Raw genomic sequence first — 20,449 nt, 5'->3', positions numbered from 1 at the left:
TTTGGAGGAGGGCGGGTAGGAGAGCTGATTTTAAAAAGGTAAGAGCTGCCACAAAAGGCATACATGAATTTAATTCACACAAAAATACAAAACCAAAATGATTTAAACAAATAATAAAAAAGTGACCAACACAAAGTACTGAATGATTTTTGATTGTGTTAAGGAGCAAGACCAGAGAGAGAGAGAGAGAGAAAAAGAAAAAGAGAGTCAGCCCAAATGATCAAGGTTGTGACTAATGGGGCCAAGCTTATGAATTAGGTTTAAATGACTTATCTTGATCACCTCGGGTGGGGTACACTCCAAACTGGCTTTGGCAGAATTCACAAAGTGGGGGGTCAGCTGTCTTTCGGTATTGAGTTTTCTCTTCTCACAGCCTGCTTTCCTTCTCACACACACATGGTCTTTTTGCTCTTTCTCTTGCCCTTTCCCCCTTTTCCATAAACACTCCAACTCCATCTTAATCTGTCCCTTTTAACTTCAAGAAAATAATCCATGGGCTTTGTGTTCCAAAAATTTCCACCAGCACTATTGTTCCTGCGCCAAATATTTTACATTGAAATGAAAGTCGTCAATTTATTTCTCAGCCGCAAGACTTAAAATTCATTTTGGTAGAAGGTAACTTTTTGAAAATGAAATGGAAGAAAAATTAGGAGACCCCAGTGGCTTATCATGCCCTGCCCACCCTCTCAGTCCACCTTGCAGTCCTACTCTGATATCCGACTCTGTGGTTTGATTATCATCATCTTCCTCTCTGCCCTAAGCTAGAATCTACCTGAAAGTCCTATTCCTAGACCCAACCCTCAGAGTCTTGGTCAGGGCTCAAAGTCTTGGACTGCTCTCAGCCTTCCAATCACAGGTTGATCCTCTCCTGCATTTGCTGTTGACGGGCTCCCCAGTAAACATGCCGTAGCACACACAGAAGAGGAAGAACCTCTGATTGGAGAAGCAGCGCATTGAAAAATCTTCTCTTCATACTTGCCTGGATCTGAAACCCTGGCTTCAAATAAAATATCAATACAAGAAAAAAAGGTAAAACATTAAACTTCCACATCATATACTTTTTTTCCTGGTCTATGATCCATCTCTTACAAAGGTTATGTAATTATTAATATAGGAACCCGAGCTGTAAATTCATCATCTACCAGTAAAGCAGATATAGAGCCATATGAAACACTCATTGACATATGTGACCCATAGACTATAGGTTGGCCATGCTGAACCATAAGAAATTTGACACGCAGTCCATAAGGGCACAATGTTATTGCTCAGCAATGGCCCTGAAGTGACTAGGATTTTTATAGAATATATTCAGGTATAAATTTAAAGTGTAGTGAACTGAATTCAGTACTGCAGCAACCTGATTATATTTCATCATAAGCCACTGCAGTTTTGAGACATCAGATACAGAAACAAGGATGTAAAATGTGCGATAAAGACACCAATGAAATATTGTCAGAATACTTGATTAATGGAACCACAAACTTTTTTTAATTACAGTTGTCATTTAGATGAAAAAAACTATTTTATAGGCTGCAATTTATTCTACTCTTAATCCAGTCTTCTGAATAAAAACATTGAATAAACATTAAGGGAACAAAACAATTGAATGGCTGTATAATTCGAAAGAAGTGGCTAAATGAACAGTGAACTGTATAAGTTTCTTCTGAAAACTCTTGCACAATGACATACTGGCTTGTCAAAAAAATTTAGTTGGAGAATAGTTTCTTTTATATTCAGCAGTTGAGTTTTCACCATGCAAGAGCAACTTATGTCAAATAAAAATACTTTCTGAACAACTTATTACTATTTGATATGTTGCGATTATGTAATATCTTGGATCCCTTAACAGAAGATGAATAAATACACAATTTCTGCAGAAAACAATCAATCACAAATAATTTATAAAACATACTTTATGTTTTAGATCAAACATATGAAATTTTCCCTTCCTTTACCTAACATTCAAAACATTTGTCATCTTAGGGAAGTCCACCAACTCCTGGTGCAACAGTCTCTCACAATTTTCACAGCTGATACTTAAAACCCATTAAGATTAAGCTTTATACAAATCCTAAAATCCATGCATGACAGATGACTGATTTACAAAATGCTCCACTTTAACGTGAGATATTTAAAACTGATGAATTAAAACATACTTACCCATTTGGTGTCTCTCTCTTTCAAACCGGTGCACATGCAAATTTCAGTTTCATTTTAAAACAAAAGATATTTTTAATAAAAAATGTTTCCTCATGTATCTTCGCTTGCATTTGATGTTATGCAACTCCCAAATTTCTTAACTGAGTATAAGTTTTAAATTATCCTACATTGTTTGTAGTATAGTTGCATAGTGTTAATACTGAGCTTGTTAAACACACTCATTTGAGCGTTTTCAGAGTGGGGGATGGGAAGAACGTGACCTGGAATTTTCTCAAGCATGGATTTCCTTAAACAAGGAACCAAACAGTTACAAGAACATATCTAAATTCCTGAGAATGTTTAAATCTGTGAACAGCTTCACATTAATAGCCAAACAATACTGGTTTCAGGATTTACCAGGAGCATCAAAATATTTCATGTTAACTTTCAAAAAGAATAGCAGAACCTTACAAATCACTAGTTGGAATGGCTTGATTTTGTTAAATAATCAACTTACTACACTGTATAAACCTACTAAGATGCTAAAATGCTGAACAAAATCAGAGTGCAAATATTTTGAAACAGCTTGGACTGACGCCCAAAAATAATGAGGCCTATTTGACACTGCCCAAGAGGAGCTTAAGTATGCAGAGACAGTGAGTGCATTGTCTATTCTCATAGTGCTTTAAGTTGTACAACATTATAGTGATTAATACTTTTTTAAACATATATACGCTGTATCAGAAAAAAATTGGCAAATTCACTTCATTTTACAGGTCAAAACAAGGGGAAAAGGGTGTGGAGATGCCCACAAAGACCATGCTACATGTTAACATTTGCAAAGTTTTTGCAACCAAATTACAATAAGCACCCAGTTAACAGATATCAAGTTTGCAAATAAAAGTCCTGAATTAAATTCAGAAAAACAGAACTGACCTGTCATTTAATTTTCAATTGCAGTGCTCAACAACTTTTGTTAAGTCAACATCTTTAATGCAATAAAATATTCCAATGCAGGAGCATTTTGAAATATGAAAAACTACAGAAGGAAACATTAAGTAAGGTGAACAGAAAATTGCTCGAAGAGGTAGATGTTAAGGAGCATATTAAAAGAGTAAAGTGAGGTAGAGAGGTAGGTATGGGTACAGAACATATTCCAGAGTTTAAGACTTACAGAAGACGTGATCACAAATGGCAGAGTGATTAAAACAGGAAATAGCAAAGTGACCAGAATTAGAGATGAGCAAAAGCTTAATTTCTTTGGAGGCACTTATTCCTGGATAGCAAGACAAGCTATTAGGTGTCCACTAACTATATAAAATCATGAGTCTGCCAAACATTAAAAAAAACTTTCTATAATTTGTTCACTGTAAATGTTTATGAAGACCAATAGTTTTTTTTTCACAGACAACAACAATTTATTGAATTTTTGGATGCAACCAAATATATTTACTCCTCTGCCAGGCCACACATTCATATATGATCATTTCTTCACTGCTACATTTATGAGGCAACTCCTGTAGAATAGTCAGTTCTCTGGTTAAGCTTACCATAATATTAATTGTTTGAATACCTATTTCATAGACAATATTAACAATGACTCATCTTTTCACGCTGATATCCATAATGTAGAATTTGCAGTGAGAAAGACTTTTATGATTTTGAAAACACTACTTACTGTCAAGCTGAACACTTACAATATTTCAATCTGTTTTAAGTAACCACCCAAATAACTGATTATTGTATAAACCATTCACATTCTTGATGAAGGACTTATGCCTGAAACATCTATTCTCCTACTCCTCGAATGCTGCCTGACCGGCCGTGCTTTTTAACAGTACTTTTCGACCACATTCCCATCACCAATTTCTATAATGAATATAACTTGCTTTCTCAAAAGAAAGGTGCTTCGATTGCTTAAAATTTGATAGAAAACCTAAAAAAAAATTGGAAAAACTCTGCAGGTCTGAGAACTGTTCTGATTAAAGGTTGTTGATCTGAAACATGAACTATTTCTCACCACAGATAGGCCCAGTCTCCTGAATCTTTCCAACATTTATTCTTATCGCAATTCTTCCTTTAACATTCAACTTGCTCATTCCAAAGGGTCCCAAGTATTCAGAGATAGGACAAAAAAAACTGTCAGAGCAGCTTGCAGCATTTGTTCTCCAGAGATGCTGACTGGCTTGCTGAGTGTTGCTAGATTTTCTGCTTCAGGAGTTATAATTGTGTCACGAGACCCAAAAATAGCAGCTGTATTATATTTAAGATGAGGTGCAAACACTTAAGTCAGATAAAAGATTATGTTTCTATTTACATATCTGTACAGATACAAGAAATTATTTTGGGTTGCCTTTGAGTCCTACAATCTTAACTAACTGCAATTCATCTAATTCTGGCCTCTGCGCATTCCCAATAGAAAGCAGGATGCATCAGCAGTGCTTCCTCCGGAGGCTCACTGAAGATGTTACCGAGTATGGTGACGAAATATCTGAAAAGGAACCTTTCGGCTCAGTGAGCAAACCTACATCCAGAATCCCCAATTTTAACGGCTCAACCACTAGTGATTGTGTTTTCAATTGCGTAGGTGGAAGCTCTGGTATTCCTGCTCACAACTCTCCCTCTCATTTCCTCCTCTAAGAGACTCATTGAAACCTACTTCAAAGACCAAACATTTGGACAGCTAATTGCGTGGTGGCATATTTTGTTTTATAGTGCTCCTTTGAAGGACTTGGAACATTTTTAATCTCATTAAAGGCAACACACAAACATAAATTGCTTTTGTACAAGACAGAAATAGGTGACAAGAAGATGCAGGAATTAAAAGTCTTTTTTCACAAGACTCTTACTCGAGTTTTGAACTGGTTACAAGTGAAACATTTGTATTTGTAAAATGCTTTCAAAAATACTAAGCTTAAGCAGGTTAAAGTCACAAAAAATTTAAATCACATTTTGTTTCTGAAGTTACAATAATGCAGATCTTGACCTTACATAATTCGAGAGCAAATCCCTGCAAATAGTAACTTGGTCTGAAGGAACGTATCTAGATTCTCTACTGACCAATCTCCCTTGTTCTTAGAAATCAATGAGACATATAGTACTATATGTCTATTAATGCGAGATAGGGAAAAAACAATTTCAAAGAATTACATGAAAGTTAAGATATTTGACTTTGGTCAAATAAACTACTTTATTTTGCAACTAAAGTTGGTATATTATTTCTTGAGCAAAATTATGCTTTCCACTGGTCCAGTCAGGATACTCACCAACATTTCTTCCCCTTGGAAGTCTATGCCCAGAAGTACTAATGACAATTGGGTTTTGATTACATAAAATTCTACAACATACAAGAAAAGATCAAAGATGTGGAAAATCTATCCTGTGATCCCATGATAAGCGCGAAGGCTTTACTGCGACAGGGTTATAAAAACCATTCTTTTGTTGAAGTATTACAGCCTATTTTAATCTGGCAATGTCACAAACATTAGATTTGTTTGGCTAAGTTAAACTTCATCTACAATTAAGAATTTGCCATCTGTGAGTGGTCTGTTTGATGTTTTTAAATTGAGAAAAAATATCAAATATCAATAGTTATTCTCAAAGAATCAACATCCTAGTAACAATTCACTTCAAAAATGAAATAAAATGGCTAACTCCACAGTATTTTATAAAACAGTCAATGTCTCCTTCTGCATAATGTAGACTGAATTGTAACTCAAACAACTACTTTGATTTTTGACCTTGTCCACCCCAGTCCAACTCCGGCATTTCCACATCAACTCTACTTAAGTTTGTTCACCTCAATTCATGAATCAGCTGGAGTGCTCTACCAACAATTCCTGAGGCAACCAACCCTCTTTGCACACAAATTTACATTTAAAATACTAATCGTAAAGCATATAATTATATAACAAGTATCAACAGGTTGGCACTGGAGTATTAATTTAAAATCTATTGGTAGCAATTGTTTAACTATTGGGGATTTGTTCAGCTTTGAAATGAAGAACTCTGCCAACTTTTGACAAATTCTATAGTAGCATTTTAAATGGGGCATCTATCCAGAATCCAAAAACTTATTTTGTTTCTAAAGTGAATTATTCAATTACAGTGAGTTGAATTTTTCACATGAAAAATGAATACACTGTGAAAGGGCTATATGGAAAATTGTAACCTCAGTTTTACAGGCCCAAGTATATTTGGACAATATTTCATCCAAGAGAATCTGAAAGGACACCCCAGGAACCATTTACGACCAGAATATACTTAGTCAAAATGCAAATTAAGTTCAAACATCGACTTATTGCCAGTAGCCATTGTTCCCCCTACTACTTTTGGAGAAAGAAAGGCATGCAAATAAGCTTGGATTTCCAAACACATTAAGGGGAATCAACACCCCACAGATTTACTTTGGACTATTTCCTTCTTTCTTTAATAGCATTAACATACCAATTTCTCAATATGCTCAAACGAATTTATATATTCAAATACTTCATCATTCTTACCAAGGATAATACACTTCTCAACATATATATAAAAACAAGGTTAGAAACCATTCCAACTTTCCAAAATTAAACCGCAAAAATATCAGATATTTTCAAACTCTAAACACAGCATCACATTCTGAATAGCTTTAAATGTGGTCCTTCCCTTTATCATCTTAATCGACTATTTCCATTTACCATACCCAACGACTGTTTACACATTTATCAGTGCAGATATACACAGATTTCGTGTCTTAATTAGTTAAGAGACAGACAAGTTGCTGTACTTTGCCCTCAAATTTCAAGCAACCTAGACCTCCATTTAATACCATTGAGCCAGCGCCTTTTGTAAACAAATCTCATTTCTATACGCTTTTACAACAGAAAATTGTACAACTGCTTTTAATAAGATTGATCTGTACGACCAATTTAACATTTGTCAAAAAAAAAACTGACGATGGTTTGCTGAAAACAACAGGAAATTTCACCCTTCCCCCCACCTGAAATAATACAAATTCGATAAGAATATTTTTTTTCTCTCTCTCTCTCCCCTTGTACTTGTAAAACTGGCTGCTGGGCGGATGGATTGCGTGAGAAAAACCAAGGACAATCATCAGCATGTCGTCACCTGACTCCACACAGAATAGTGTAATAACAAAAAACCCGTGAGATCCGATTCTGAAGAAGGCTACAAAGCGCTTTTCCCGTTTACTAAATCAACTCTGCTTTCCGATAAATCAAAATCCAACAAGTATCAGTCCTTTTATTTACAAACATTCACTCCACCATCAAACAAAAAATAACGAAAGTGAGAGAGGGGGAAAAAAAACACACGCTCCAGCCTCCTACTCGGGCTTGCCTTTGTATCCTTGCACGTCCCTTCGTCTGCTTGGCAATTAAACAACATTTGTATTTTAACCTTTTCTTTTAAAATATTTACGGGCAATGGAGTGACGCGCAAACGTTCAAGACACACATCCCACCAAAAATAAAACTTTAAAATTATTTTCACCACTCAAATGCGGAGATCGGTCAAACAAAACACAAAATAAACAAGGGAAAGAAAGTAAGTATTTTTAAAAGATGCGAACTCGAACTGAAACCACATTTCCCGCTCCCCTCCCCCAAACACACACGATCCGACTCGCGTCCTCCATCTTAGATCCGCACTTCGGTCGCCTTTTTTCTCTTAAAAAATAGAACAAAAGTTCAAAAATACTAACCGTTCCTGCCCATTTTGGAACCGATTTTCACTTTCCGTTCGACTGCGTAAGGAAATATCGAGTTTGAAATTTGATTAAATTAAAAATGGGAATAGTTAACACCGCGTCTTCACAGGACGAACAATCCTAAGCCGCCATCTGGTGGCATTTTCCACAATCGAATGGCGCAATGCAAATCCAGACAAAGATTGCCCTCTGGCGGCCACCATCCGCGGCCCGACTCGTGCCCGCGCGCGAGCGAGCGAGCGACCGTTGTAAGGGGATCGCGGTCGCGCGCCCCTGGCGGGCGATGGGAGGGGGTAGTGAAGGGTGTGGTGTCTCAGGGTGGGAGGCGGCGGGGCGGGACGGGGCTGGGCCGGCGCGAGCGCGTACTCTCCCAACCGCGCACGCAGCGCAAACACGGCGACGTGCGTCATTACGTCGGGCTCGCGGTGTGCCTATAAAAGGCGAAGGTGGCGGGGCCTGGGGATACAATGGCTTGTTTTAATGAATAATGGTAAATGGACAGTGTAAGTGTAATAGTCCAGACCTCCATTTAGGAACCTTTTTCACAGACTTATATGTGTGTGTATATGTTTTACTTTTTCAAAAGTGCCGCTGTGGATTACGCTGTTACGTGGCGTTAGTGAGTTGCTGTTGTAGTTTTGTGCTTGACGTCGCCGTCTTCAACAAGAACAGGAAGGGTGTGTAATGGCGGCGGTGGCGCAGAGGGGGACATATTGTTGACTGAAAAAAACAACTAACGTTTTCGCACCACACAAAACAAACCCCTATTAAAAATCTTTTTGGAAGCGAAAACACGTGGAGTACACGCTAAAAGCCGGTGTAAATTCATTTACATAATTTTTCAATGCTGACCGACGCATGTCGTGGAGGGGCACCATTGCCCCAAGAGTTATTCTGAGCATGCCGTCGACCCACTGACATGGTTCTGTAGCGGATCCTGTTTCCTTGGGGCATTATCACGGCATGGAGCAATTCATGAGGAAGCGTTTATACGTGACGGGCGAATAACGTTGCCCGTTAAATATGTTAAAATTCTTGAGCCAGTTTTTTTTATTATCTAGTATAACTGAAACGGTGATACGCAGGAGCCAAGTTTCGTCAACTTGGATGCGTGCTACGTTTGTGCAAAAGCACCAATAGCTGTGTAATGTTCCTGCAGCCCTGGTGCCTGCTTTCTGGCAGGGCACAAGCAACTTGAATTGCCATGCGTTTTGGGAGTAGAAACCTCTAAAATGTTTTGAGTAATTTTAAACTAGGGATTCTTTCTGCCCCTCGATGTAGAATTCGTAAATATCGCATAACTGTGAACAAAGTCATAAAACTCAGATGAAGGGATTACAAAAATTATCTATGAAAGATAAGACACTCAGCAAGCAAGGTCAATTTCAGGTGAATGACATTTTGCATCCTTGCTGATGGCTGAATTGGCTAATGTTTGAAAGGCAGGGACTTCCTCAAATGCTGCACACAGTTACCAACTCTTGTGAAATCTTGTTTTTGGGGTTGGTGACTGCTGTGGTGGTGTACAGCAACCCAAGGAGATTTCAGTATTTTCCTTTGCTCTTTAGTAAGTCCCAAATATGGTAATCAACATCTCAGGCTTTCATTTCACTGTTTCAGGTGCCATTGATGCAGGATATTGGATGTCCTTCCTGTTATTTGGCTCCAACTCTCTTGCCATACAGAACATCTTGTGGTATGCAATCATCCATTCTGTTGACTTGCTTGAGCCAATGAAGGTTTCTATGTTTGAATGGTCACAGTGAGATTATTTATGACTGTCCCATCAAGCTATATTCACCATGTACTTCAGACTGTGAAACTGGAAATTCAGCTGCTTTCCTTGACGGCTACGTGACATGTACAAATGTTAGTGCAGAAGATGAACTCTGTACCTGTTGGTGTTGACATTGAAAAATTACTTCTACCTATTTGTACCTCCCAAGTCATAGAATCATCTTTTCAATATTAATCAAATAGATGAGCAGAAAGTTTTTATCCACACGTTATGGACACGAACAGAACAGGTATCTCATCCAAGGAGAAGGAACAGCTTGAGTTAATTTGCAAGATTATTTAATCTCATTTGGAAAGATCTCAGTCCCTTCTTTCCACATCCATTATTCTTAGTTTCTTGCGTTTTGCTTCCACTCCTCTGCCTGTGGCATGAGGCATTAAGATCTATTTGATACCTATTAAACTGAAATTTTGTAAATAATGTCAGTGTATATGCATACAACTATTACTAATTCATTAATTTCTATTTACAGTGTCATAGAGATGTACAGCACTAAAACAGACCCTTCTGTCCAACTTCCCCATGTTGACCAGATAGCCTAACCTAATCTAGTCCCCCATTTGCCAGCACTTGGCCCATATCTCTCTAAACCCTTCCTATTCCAATACCCATCCAGATGCCTTTTACATGCTGTAATTGTACTAGCCTCCACCACTTTCTCTGGCAGCTCATTCCATACACGCACCACCCTCTGTGTGAAAAAGTTGCTCCTTGTGTCCCTTTTATATCTTTTCCCTTTTCGCTCTGAACCTATGCCCTCTAGTTCTGGTCTCCCCCACCCCAGGGAAAAGTTATTTTGGAGTATTTCAAAGTATTGAATGGAAGTGTTGAGAATACAACACAAAATATAACATGGATCCTTGAAGACATAAAATGTTCTGAACGTTTATTTGCACTGATACATTAGTGCATAGTAGCTTGTAGCTTTGTACCTTTGCACCTCAGTATAGCCAATACTGTTACTTATTGTAGGACACACTACAACTTCTTGTCAGCCATTTAATGGGCCAGTCTACTATCATTTCGCCTCCAACATGAGTTTCAATCTGAGATCGTGGAAATATCATCTCCTTAACTGTTACGTGGATTTTATCTGGATAGATTCAGTTTATTTTCCATTAAAAATTATTACAAAATGAAAATTCCTGGACATTGAAACATTTCCATTAAATTTGTAGCTTCACAGCTTAAATAAATACTTTTTGGAAAATAAAATGTTCAATTCCCTAAGTCACTTAGGGAGTGCTAAACTGAGCTGCATGGTCCAGGAAAAACTGGTAAAACCCTGGATGTGTATTGAGTGTGCTAGCCTGAATCGAGACCAAAGCAAAAGTGTCTGGATGTCAGGAGGGGAAAAAAATGCTAAACCAACCTTTCCATTCACTCGGTCTTGCTTGGAAGTAGTAATTAAGAGTAAATCAATCAGACCTGCCCTGCCCCATCTGATTATCACTTATGCCAGTAAAGGTCTTTCTGTTATTAGCTTAGGACTGCAGTGAATATCAGCCTTGATAATGCATTTTAAGATTGAATCTTCATCCCACAAACTTTGCTTTAGAGTGTTGTCACCTGGATATTAGCTTATGCTTAAAAGTGAGTACAAAGCTTTTCAGGAAGAATTTATAAAATGTAATTTTTTCGGATGCTGAAGGATTGTGGAACCATTGACTCAAAATTGTCTAAATGGTCAAAAAACAGCTATTTACTGCTCCATTTTCAATTGGAGGGGGCACAGCAGTGACGATATCATTTATACAGAGCCATTAATAAAGCATGTGGACTTTTAGAGTCACGTAATACAAATGTAAGGAAGTTATGTGAACTAGCTGAGGTGTACCAATTCAGGGAATTATATTTCAGAAAGAACACAAAGACTTTGAAAAGGGCACAAAGGAGTATAGAAAGGGAAACTTACCATCGATTTCAAGGACCACTGGTGAGTGGAAAAAATTATATATAGTGACTAATTAGGATTTGGAATGCATAGTATAATTGGTATAAATAAATTGGTAGATGGGCTATATACTAAAAAAATGCAGATATGAAGGTGTGAGGCAAACTAAATTGTTCAAAATAACTGCAAGAAACGTGTTACATTTTTCATATGTCCAGATTTCATAGTACAGCCTAGGTACTGCAACAACATATTAAACATCCTTACGAGGCTCCAGTTCTAACTGGGATGTCTAGAGGAATTAGGTGTGGGGTGGAGGGGTTGTGGTGGCAAGTATTCACTCTTAAAAGGAGACAGATAATGAACCTAATACAGTTTGAGATTATAAAATCCTGTATGTGTCATCTTTTTTTTGGAAGACTTCTCCAAATACTCACATTTTTCCCACTCATATCCCATAGCATATTTGGGTTTCCCTTCAAGTATTTATCTAGATACCTCTTCAAAATTACAATGAGATTGCTTCCACCATTCTTTCAGTCAGTGCATTCCAGATCATAACACACTGGGTTGAAAAAGTCTCATCTTGTTTCATTATTTTGCCAATTACCTTACCTTGCACAGATAGGGAATGAGCAATTCAGAAGTGCTACTCAACAGGCAAAGTGTACACACTTAATAAAACTATTCAAAAATAATTAACAATTACAAAAACTGATAAATTAATCAGTTGCCCTTTGAATTCCCAAAAAAGTGAAAACTTGAATACTTCTGATGAAGCTTGCAACTTTGTACTTGCAAAAAAGTAATTAGATGTAACCACAATGTCATTGTCTGTGTTTTATCTGTTTCCACCAAGGTTTGCAGTCTGAATTTTGAGGTTTAATTTATTAGAGTTTCCAGAGTTATACCTTTCAGATGAAGGAATTAATCATAATATCAAGCTAATTTCCATGTGCATCGCAACTTGTAACTCCCATTCTATTTTAATATGATTGATGGCAAGATTGTTATTTTACAGGACATGTCAAGATTCTATGACTTGGTGGTCCCAAAATTAAATATGGTGAGTTGCGTAGGATTTGTTCCAAATCTTCCATAGAGGTGAACACATCAGAATGTGATTCGAATTTTCTTTGCACGTTCATTGGAAATTTGTAGCATGAGTACCTTGTATAATTGGATCAATGTATTGAGATGTTTGAAAATTACACCTTTTTTTTAAAAGACATTAGCTGAAGGTGGCAGCATCAGACTAGAAGGAACTTGTTTGGATCACTTGTGTTCACTGTCAAGGCAGCTGCAAAAAGAAATTGGTGTTGGAAATTGGTGTCTCCTTTAAACCTATGTTCATTCTACTCCAAATTCAGCATGAAGCCTTATTTATTATGTTACAACAGGAAGTAACCTTCAAGCTTAAACAAAAGATTTATTGGACACTCTAGTACCCTAATATGAGTGCAACGTTGTTGAAAATAAAAAGTCTGTGTCCTTGAAAGGAATAGAAACTAACTTTCGTAGCCTCTGGGGGACCTATCAAGGACCCACTTACAACAACTATTACTTATTTCTACAGTTTCCAATCCAGGTGTTGATATCAATTATCTAATTTATCTATTAAACTATTGATGGCATTTTGAAATACAGCAAATTTTGTTTTAACTGGCATCCAACCGGCAAAAACATATGCCTCAAATACCACAATCTTCTGCGATGTCCGAGTATTTACGCTGTAAATAATATCTAACAGTCATATGTATACTTGTGCATTATATTACTATTACTGTGTGTTTTTTACATTGATTTTATGAGGTGTGCTGACGTTTTGACATAGGATTTTTTGAGGAATATTGAGGTATCGAAGTTTGGCTTGGTCAGGTTTTACTGTGCTTTTGTGCCCCACTTGATTATGTGGAATATTTGATCAACTGATACATTCCTAGCATAGTGCTGGTTAATAAAAAGGCAGACGTTGTAGATGGCAATCCTCATCGGGGAATTTTGATCAGGTGACCATCGTCAGGCAATCCTGTGGGCAGCAGTCCTTATTAAACAGTCCTCAGAAAGCTGTATTCTCCACATGGAAGATTGACCAGAAGAAGTCCCAGGGAAGAGATCCCTAACATGTTGTCTAAATAGCAGGATGTGCCTTCACACCTTTAATGAGATCAACATATTCCACCCCAGTAGTTTGTTTGTCCACTGGTATTAGTGAACCACCCCCAATTATCATAGTTGTATACTTCTTAAAATCTAGTTAACAAGTATATCGTATTTAGACTGCTGCTTCTAAACAAACACAATAAACTGTCTGTAAATTGCTGCAAATTGTTGACTGCAAATTGTATTAGATAACTAATCATGAAGTCCCTTCCAAAATCAACAGCATTATCAGGAGTGGGATATTGCTGAAGTCAAACTTTAATTCATTTTAAGTTCAAGAAACAGAGAAGCAGCAGCTTTAGATTGTAGATAAACACATTTTGAATAATTCTTAAGTAAATTAGGAAGTTGTAATGAAGTATTTTAAAATGCAATTTAGAGTTTAATAGAAATATTAGATAACTGGTAGCAAGACCTTTGTTAGAAATTATAGAAATATGCGATGGGGTGATTACGAGTGCGTCCTTGACAGGACTTCAGAAAAGGTTTTGGAAGGAACAACAGAGTTACAAATAATCTGGAAATATGTTACAGTTAAATAAAAATTAAAGGCTGTTGGATTGGTTAAAAATGATTAAGGAATTAAGTAAAGATTTAAAAGGTTGAGATAGGATTCACATTTTTCTAGCAATACGTCTTGTGTTATGAATGATATTGGGAAACAGGTTGAAATATTTTGATGTTTGTGTCAAGATCTTTCTAACTTCTTTATATTTTTGTCTATTTATTTCTTTTATATAATTGAACATATGGAACATATAACTGTAATTACAGTTTTATAGAAAAGTCCAAATGATTCCAAGTTTGCATGTGCACAATGAAAATACATGCCAGTCTTTTTATTTAAAGACTGATGTAAATACCTTGAAGGCAGTAATGATGGATTGTCTTATGAGGATAGATTGAAACAGGCAGTGTTTAAAAGAGTGAGGGCTTAATTGCTAAAATGAATAAGATCCTGAATAGTCTTAATAGGGTGGACTTGGAAAGAATGTTTCCTCTTGTGGATCAGTCCAGAAAGAGGGGATATTTAAAAAATTAGGGGTCACCCTTTAGGAACAGAGAAAAGATATTTTCTCTCTGAGAGTTGTGTGGCTGGAATTCTCAGAAGGTCATGACAAGTGGGTTGTTGCTTGTTTTTAAGATAAAAGCAGGTAAAATTTTGTTAAGAGGAAGAATCCAGGGTTATTGGTGGTAAATGAGAATGCAGAATTCAGAACACAAACTGATTAGCCATGATCTTATTGAATAGCAGAGCAAGCTCAAAGAACAAATTATCTACTTATACTCCTATTTCATCCATACACCAGAGGCTTATAACCACTGTCAGGTGGGGTCTAGACGCCATGGGAGCAATCACTCAGCCTTGCTTGACACCAGTCCAATTTTTGAAGGCACATTTTAAATCTCTCAAAAAGGTTGCTTTGGTATAATTATGAAGAAGTTTCTTGGACATCCAAATCTTTGGTGAACAAACCATGCAGCAACACCATATACTGAACAAATGCTTTGGTCTAGTCACTGATTGCAATTAAGAACTACTCGTGTTGTTTTTGATGTTTTCCTAGCAACAGAAGTCCATGTCTCTGGGAAGTCCATCTTAGCTCTGGTATACATTGTTGTCCTGTGCATTGGTGGTAGATTGAGTTCGTGTTTAATGGAAAGGGTCTTAATTAAACAAACTGCCTCATTCTGGATGTATTAAGTTTCTTGAGTGATGTTGGAGCTGCATCGGTAGAATGCATTCTCTCACATTACTGACTTATGTCTTACAAATGAAGAACAGAGTTTTGGGAGTCAAAGGTGTGTTACTTGCTGCAGAATTCCCATACTCTGACCTGCCGTTGAGGCTATAGTTTATATTTAGCTTGCTGTATTAGGTTTCTGATCATTGATGACACACAAGATGTTGATAGCGAGGGTCAGTGATGGTAATTGTTTTTTCATCATTCTTTCATGGGTTGCAGGTGTTGCTAGCAGGAGCCCAGCCCTGATTATCCTCAAATAATTGCCCCTTGAGAAGGTAGTGTTGAGCTACCTTCTTAAACCAATGCAGATCATTGGGAGGGGAATGTATGTGGAGTTTCTGGGTAGTACAGTTACCAGATGGTTTTTAAAGCAGTGATAGTTGTTGTGGTTGCCGTTACTGAGAATTAACACATTTTAGTTCCATCAGCAGCCACAGTCTTCAAGCCTGTTTCACTGTTCAATGAGATGGTCCAGAGACATTATCAAGGACAATGATGCCATTGAATGTCAAGGAGAGGTAGTTAGTTTCTGTCTTGATGGAGATGGCCATTGCCCGATACTAATGTGATGCGAACGCTGCTTGTCACTTAAGAGCCCAAGCCAAAATGCTGTGCAGGCCTTGCTGCATGTGAACACAGATTGCTTTGGTATCTGAGGAGTCACAGGAGTCTGGTTCTGAACATTATTTAATAACTAGCAAACACCCTCACATTTGACTTTATGAAAGAAGGAAGGTCATTGATTAAGCAGCTAAAAATGGTTAGGCCAAGGTTACCAACCTGTCAAACTCCCTTGTTCTGACCAATTTCTTCCTTAATCAACATCACAAAGCAAATAATCTGATCAATATCATGTCACTATTTGTGGGATTTTCCTGCATTACAACGGTGACTATACATCAAAATCACAACAATGGACAAAAAGCATTTTGGGGCATCTGATGGTTGTGAAAGGTGCTCCATAAATACAATTCCTCCTTTCTGTATCACTGCTGAGATATTTAGTAAAAAAGGAAAGAGACAAAGTTGTCATTTTTATCTTAAAAGTGATATATTCTTGGCCTTCCTTAATCAAACTTCAGTTACCAATCTTAAATATGTCTTTAAAAAAGTAAAAGATTTTTTTTAAAATTATGATCCCTGATTGAATCCAACATCTACCATAACAATGATATTCACAATGTGGAGGTGCTGGTGTTGGACCTGGGTGGACAAAGTTAAAAATCACCCAACACCAGGTTATAGTCCAACAGTTTATTTGGAAGTACTTTGTGCTAGCTTTCGCTCCGAAAGCTAGTGCTTTACAATAAATCTGTTGGACTCTAACCTAGTGGTGTGTGATTTTTAGCAATGATATTCAAAAGTATTTGCACAGAAAGTGGCGAAAACAAAAGCATTTCTCAAAGGGGGTTCAATTTGCACCCAGATCAGTGACCTCACCCAAAGCAGAAGTGATTGTTTGCTATCAGAGGAGTCAAGCAATTTCAAACAATGAGTAAAGTGAAGGTGTGATTGAGTTTGTCCATGATGATTTATGGCAGTCTGCCAAGACCCGTGTTCCAGTATCATGAAACAAAATACTGAAAACCATTCATGAAGGGAAAAAAGAAAATTGAAAAAGAAAAACTGGTTGCTTTCACTGTTGATCAACTGTCTGTTGGTTCCACAATATACAATGGACTCATATGTTTTTCTTCAGAATTTTTAAAGGGATTTTAATATTTAGACTTAGAACCTACATGCTGCTGCACATTATTGTCCATAATAAAAGAGCCTCTACTATGTGACATAATATATTTCGTGCCAAATCAGTGAGGCAGGTCAACGTAATTTCAATTTTCAACATTTTCCACTTTATAGGTAGTATCAGATTCACGGGCCAATGCCACTGTCACGAATAGCAGCGTCAGTAAGTTATCAGAATTAATACATGATCCATCATTTGTCAAAATATTGTTTACAACCTAATAGCGTAATTCTATGCTCCCCGTGGGGAAGCTACATTGAAAGGAATATGCACTCTCTGATCATGTATTTTCATTGTGCACATGCAAACTTGGAATCACTTGGACTTTTCTATAAAACTGTAATTACAGTTATATGTTCCATATTTAAGAGCGATAAGTGACATGATAGTAGCATTTTTTAAATTGAGAAATCTAGGTAACAATTCACAGTACACAATACCTTAGAAATTTTCAATTGTGGGTGTGCAAATGAGATAAATTAAATAACAATGATTACATATTGCAAAGCATCAGTTTCTAAAGCCTGTAGATTCAAAAAAAGATAGAAAACTCAATTGTGCAAGTACCTCCACTTTTCAAGATCTGAAGAAGGATTCAGAAGAGCATCTTGACTTCCAGAGTGAATGAGAGGGGAAGAAAAGCATATAGAATGATGTGCAATATTTCCAGAAGGAATTGGAGTAAAATGCAGAAGAACATATTTTAAATCTAAAATTAAATCTAATTTGTTTGAAATGAACCTTGAACCATTGTGGCTAATGGGTTTTAAAAAGCTCATTCTGCTACACTACAATAATTTCTCAGAGTTTAGAGAAGGGATTAATTACGTATATGGGCTGAATTTTACATTTGGCTTTTATCTTATAAAATGACTAACTTAATAAAAAGGTCTTCCCAAAATTATAAAGTGTTTGTTGTAACATTGTCTAGGTAATTGTAGGAGTTTTGCCCCTCATTGAAAGGAAGTCTCGCCCTCAAGATTTGCTGGAACCACAAAGAATCCCAAAGAAGAGGACAGCTTGGTATTGAGCTATGGTAAGTATGGCATTTTTGGGCAGAGATGAATTGGGGAATAGAGAAATGTGTGGAGGGCCAGACTTGAATGCCAGCAAGGGGGAAGTAAAAGACGGTGCATCACAGCGCCAGGGATCCGGGTTTGTTTCCAATCTCGGATGACTGTGCAAACTCCACACAGACATTCTCCCCATGTCTGTGGGTTTCCTCCCACAGTCCAAAGATGTGCAGGTTAGATGGATTGGCTGTGCAGGTTAGATGGATTGGCTGTGCTAAATTGCCCATGGTGTCCAAGGACATGCAGGTGAGATGGATTAGCCATGGGAAATGTAGGGTTATAAGATAGGAGGAATGAGTCTGGGCGGGATGCTCTTCAGAGGGTTGGTATGGACATAATGGGCTAAATGGCCTGCTTCCACACTGTAGGGATTCCATGATTATGATTACCTGCAGCACTGATAAACAGGTTTTCGTCCTTACAGCCTACATAGGTGAGAATCATGTTGCCATGCAGGCTACATATTAAGTTTAAATTCATGTTCCCATTAATTGCATGTATATAAAGTTACAAATATCTTAAAATTTTAATGTTTTTGTTTAGGATTTATTCACTACAGGTCATTGTGTTATAACGCAACAATTGGGTTCCTCTGCAACCCCATGCTATAGAAAATTGCGCTGTAGAAGATTGCTATAGAAAATTGCTATACCTGTTCAGTAGAAAGTTCATGTTACCAAACATTGTCCACAATTCTTCAATTGTGTTGTAGCCAATTTGCATTGACGAGGCGCATGCGTGTACGATACCAAAAGACTTGTATTGATGTAACCATTTTAAGAAGCGGCCTTTCCAAATTTTCAAGATCCATATAATCCAAACAAGAAAAGTACCAACTAATTAGCTATATATGAATGGAGCTGTGCAGCCTGGGCTTTGAGTGCCAGATTGCTAGTGCTAAGGATACAGAATAAGGCAACATTATCAGACCTACTTGCTCTTTCAGTTTTCCAAATAACCAAATACTGCTGTTTGTACCAAACACTTAGCATTCTCTTTAGTGTTTGTAGGTGTATTGAAATGATTAGTTTGTGGTCAGCATTAGCTGCTGAGTTTTGTGTCAACTGTTGAATACCCAGCATTCAAGAAAATGTATTGAGAAGGATATTGATTTTCTTACTGTTTAGAAAAGCATGACCCATTTTTTCAACTACAATCTTGCAATTTGTGAAAGTTCATTTTCCACAATAAAAGCATGGTCAGTGAAAGTGTCAATGTCAAAACGTTTCAGAATTTAATGCCAAGAATTTTTGGTTCTCTTGTAAATATCTGGTTTATAATTCTTAAGTTTTTGAGTATAACTTTTACTTTTAGGAATTAACAGGTTCAATGTAAGCTTAGTAGAAAAGCCAGGGAAAGAGACTGGTCTGCATCTCAAGTGATTTCAATTCAAACAAACTTGGAATTTGTTACATTTAAAAGTTAACTTGTGTTTAAGTCATTGAGCTATACAGCATGGAAACAGACCCTCAGTCCAACTCGTCCATGCTGACCAGATGTCCTAAATTAATCTTGTCACATTTGCCAGCATTTGGCTCATATCCCTCTAAATTCTTCCTATTCACACCCATTCAGATGCCTTTTAAATGTAATTGTATCAGCCTCTACCACTTCTTCTGACAGCTTATTCCATACAAGCACTACCCTCTGCATGAAATAGTTGCCCCTCAGGCCCCTTTTAAATCTTGCCCCTCTCACCCTAAACCTAAGCCCTCTAGTTTTGGACTCTGCTACCTGAGGAAAAGACCTAACCATGCCCCTTATGAGGTCTATAAGGTCATCCCTCAGCCTCCGATACTCTAGGGAAAACAGCCCTAGCGAATTCAGTGTATCCCTACAGCTCAAACCCTCCAACCCTGACAACATTGTTTTAAATCTTTTCTTAACCCTTTTAAGTTCCACAACATTCTTCCCATAGCAGGTAAACCAGTTTTCTAAAAGTGGCCGAACCAATATCCTGTTCAAATGCAACATGACCTCCCAACTCCTAAACTCAATGCACTGACCAATAAAGGCAAGCATATCAAGTGTATTCTTCACTATCCTGTCCACCTCGACTGTACTTTGAAGGGACTATGAACCTGCACTTCAAGGTCTTTTTGTTCGACAACAGTCGCCAGGACCTTACCATGAAGTGTATAATTCCTGCCCTGATTTGCCTTTCCAAAATGCAGCAG

General features: G+C 37.4%; 1 protein-coding gene and 1 long non-coding RNA gene across 11 annotated transcripts in view; one reads left to right on the top strand and one right to left on the bottom strand.

Moving 5' to 3' along the window:
* The window catches only part of stag1a (STAG1 cohesin complex component a), a 210,911-nt gene extending 202,896 nt beyond the window's left edge, over positions 1-8,015 (bottom strand). For 2 of the 4 annotated variants that reach the window (XM_072572882.1, XM_072572885.1), the window contains exon 1: positions 7,844-8,015. The gene's annotated coding sequence lies outside the window, so the exon portion shown is untranslated. Of the gene's footprint in view, positions 1-2,160; positions 2,180-7,843 lie in introns of those variants that run through there. The other 2 variants (XM_072572883.1, XM_072572884.1) reach the window with 2 other exon arrangements.
* A 253-nt stretch (positions 8,016-8,268) lies between these two features.
* LOC140479063 (uncharacterized) overlaps positions 8,269-20,449 on the top strand; it is a 46,253-nt gene continuing 34,072 nt past the window's right edge. For 5 of the 7 annotated variants that reach the window (XR_011960930.1, XR_011960927.1, XR_011960933.1 and 2 more), the window contains exons 1-4: positions 8,363-8,526; positions 9,470-9,876; positions 12,563-12,607; positions 18,131-18,235. This is a non-coding gene — a long non-coding RNA (uncharacterized lncRNA). The other 2 variants (XR_011960929.1, XR_011960932.1) reach the window with 2 other exon arrangements.

The sequence above is a fragment of the Chiloscyllium punctatum genome, chromosome 6, assembly GCF_047496795.1.
Source record: "Chiloscyllium punctatum isolate Juve2018m chromosome 6, sChiPun1.3, whole genome shotgun sequence".
NCBI lineage: Eukaryota > Metazoa > Chordata > Chondrichthyes > Orectolobiformes > Hemiscylliidae > Chiloscyllium > Chiloscyllium punctatum.
Note: the sequence above shows the minus strand (reverse complement) of the source record. Positions and strands in the feature narration are given on the sequence as shown.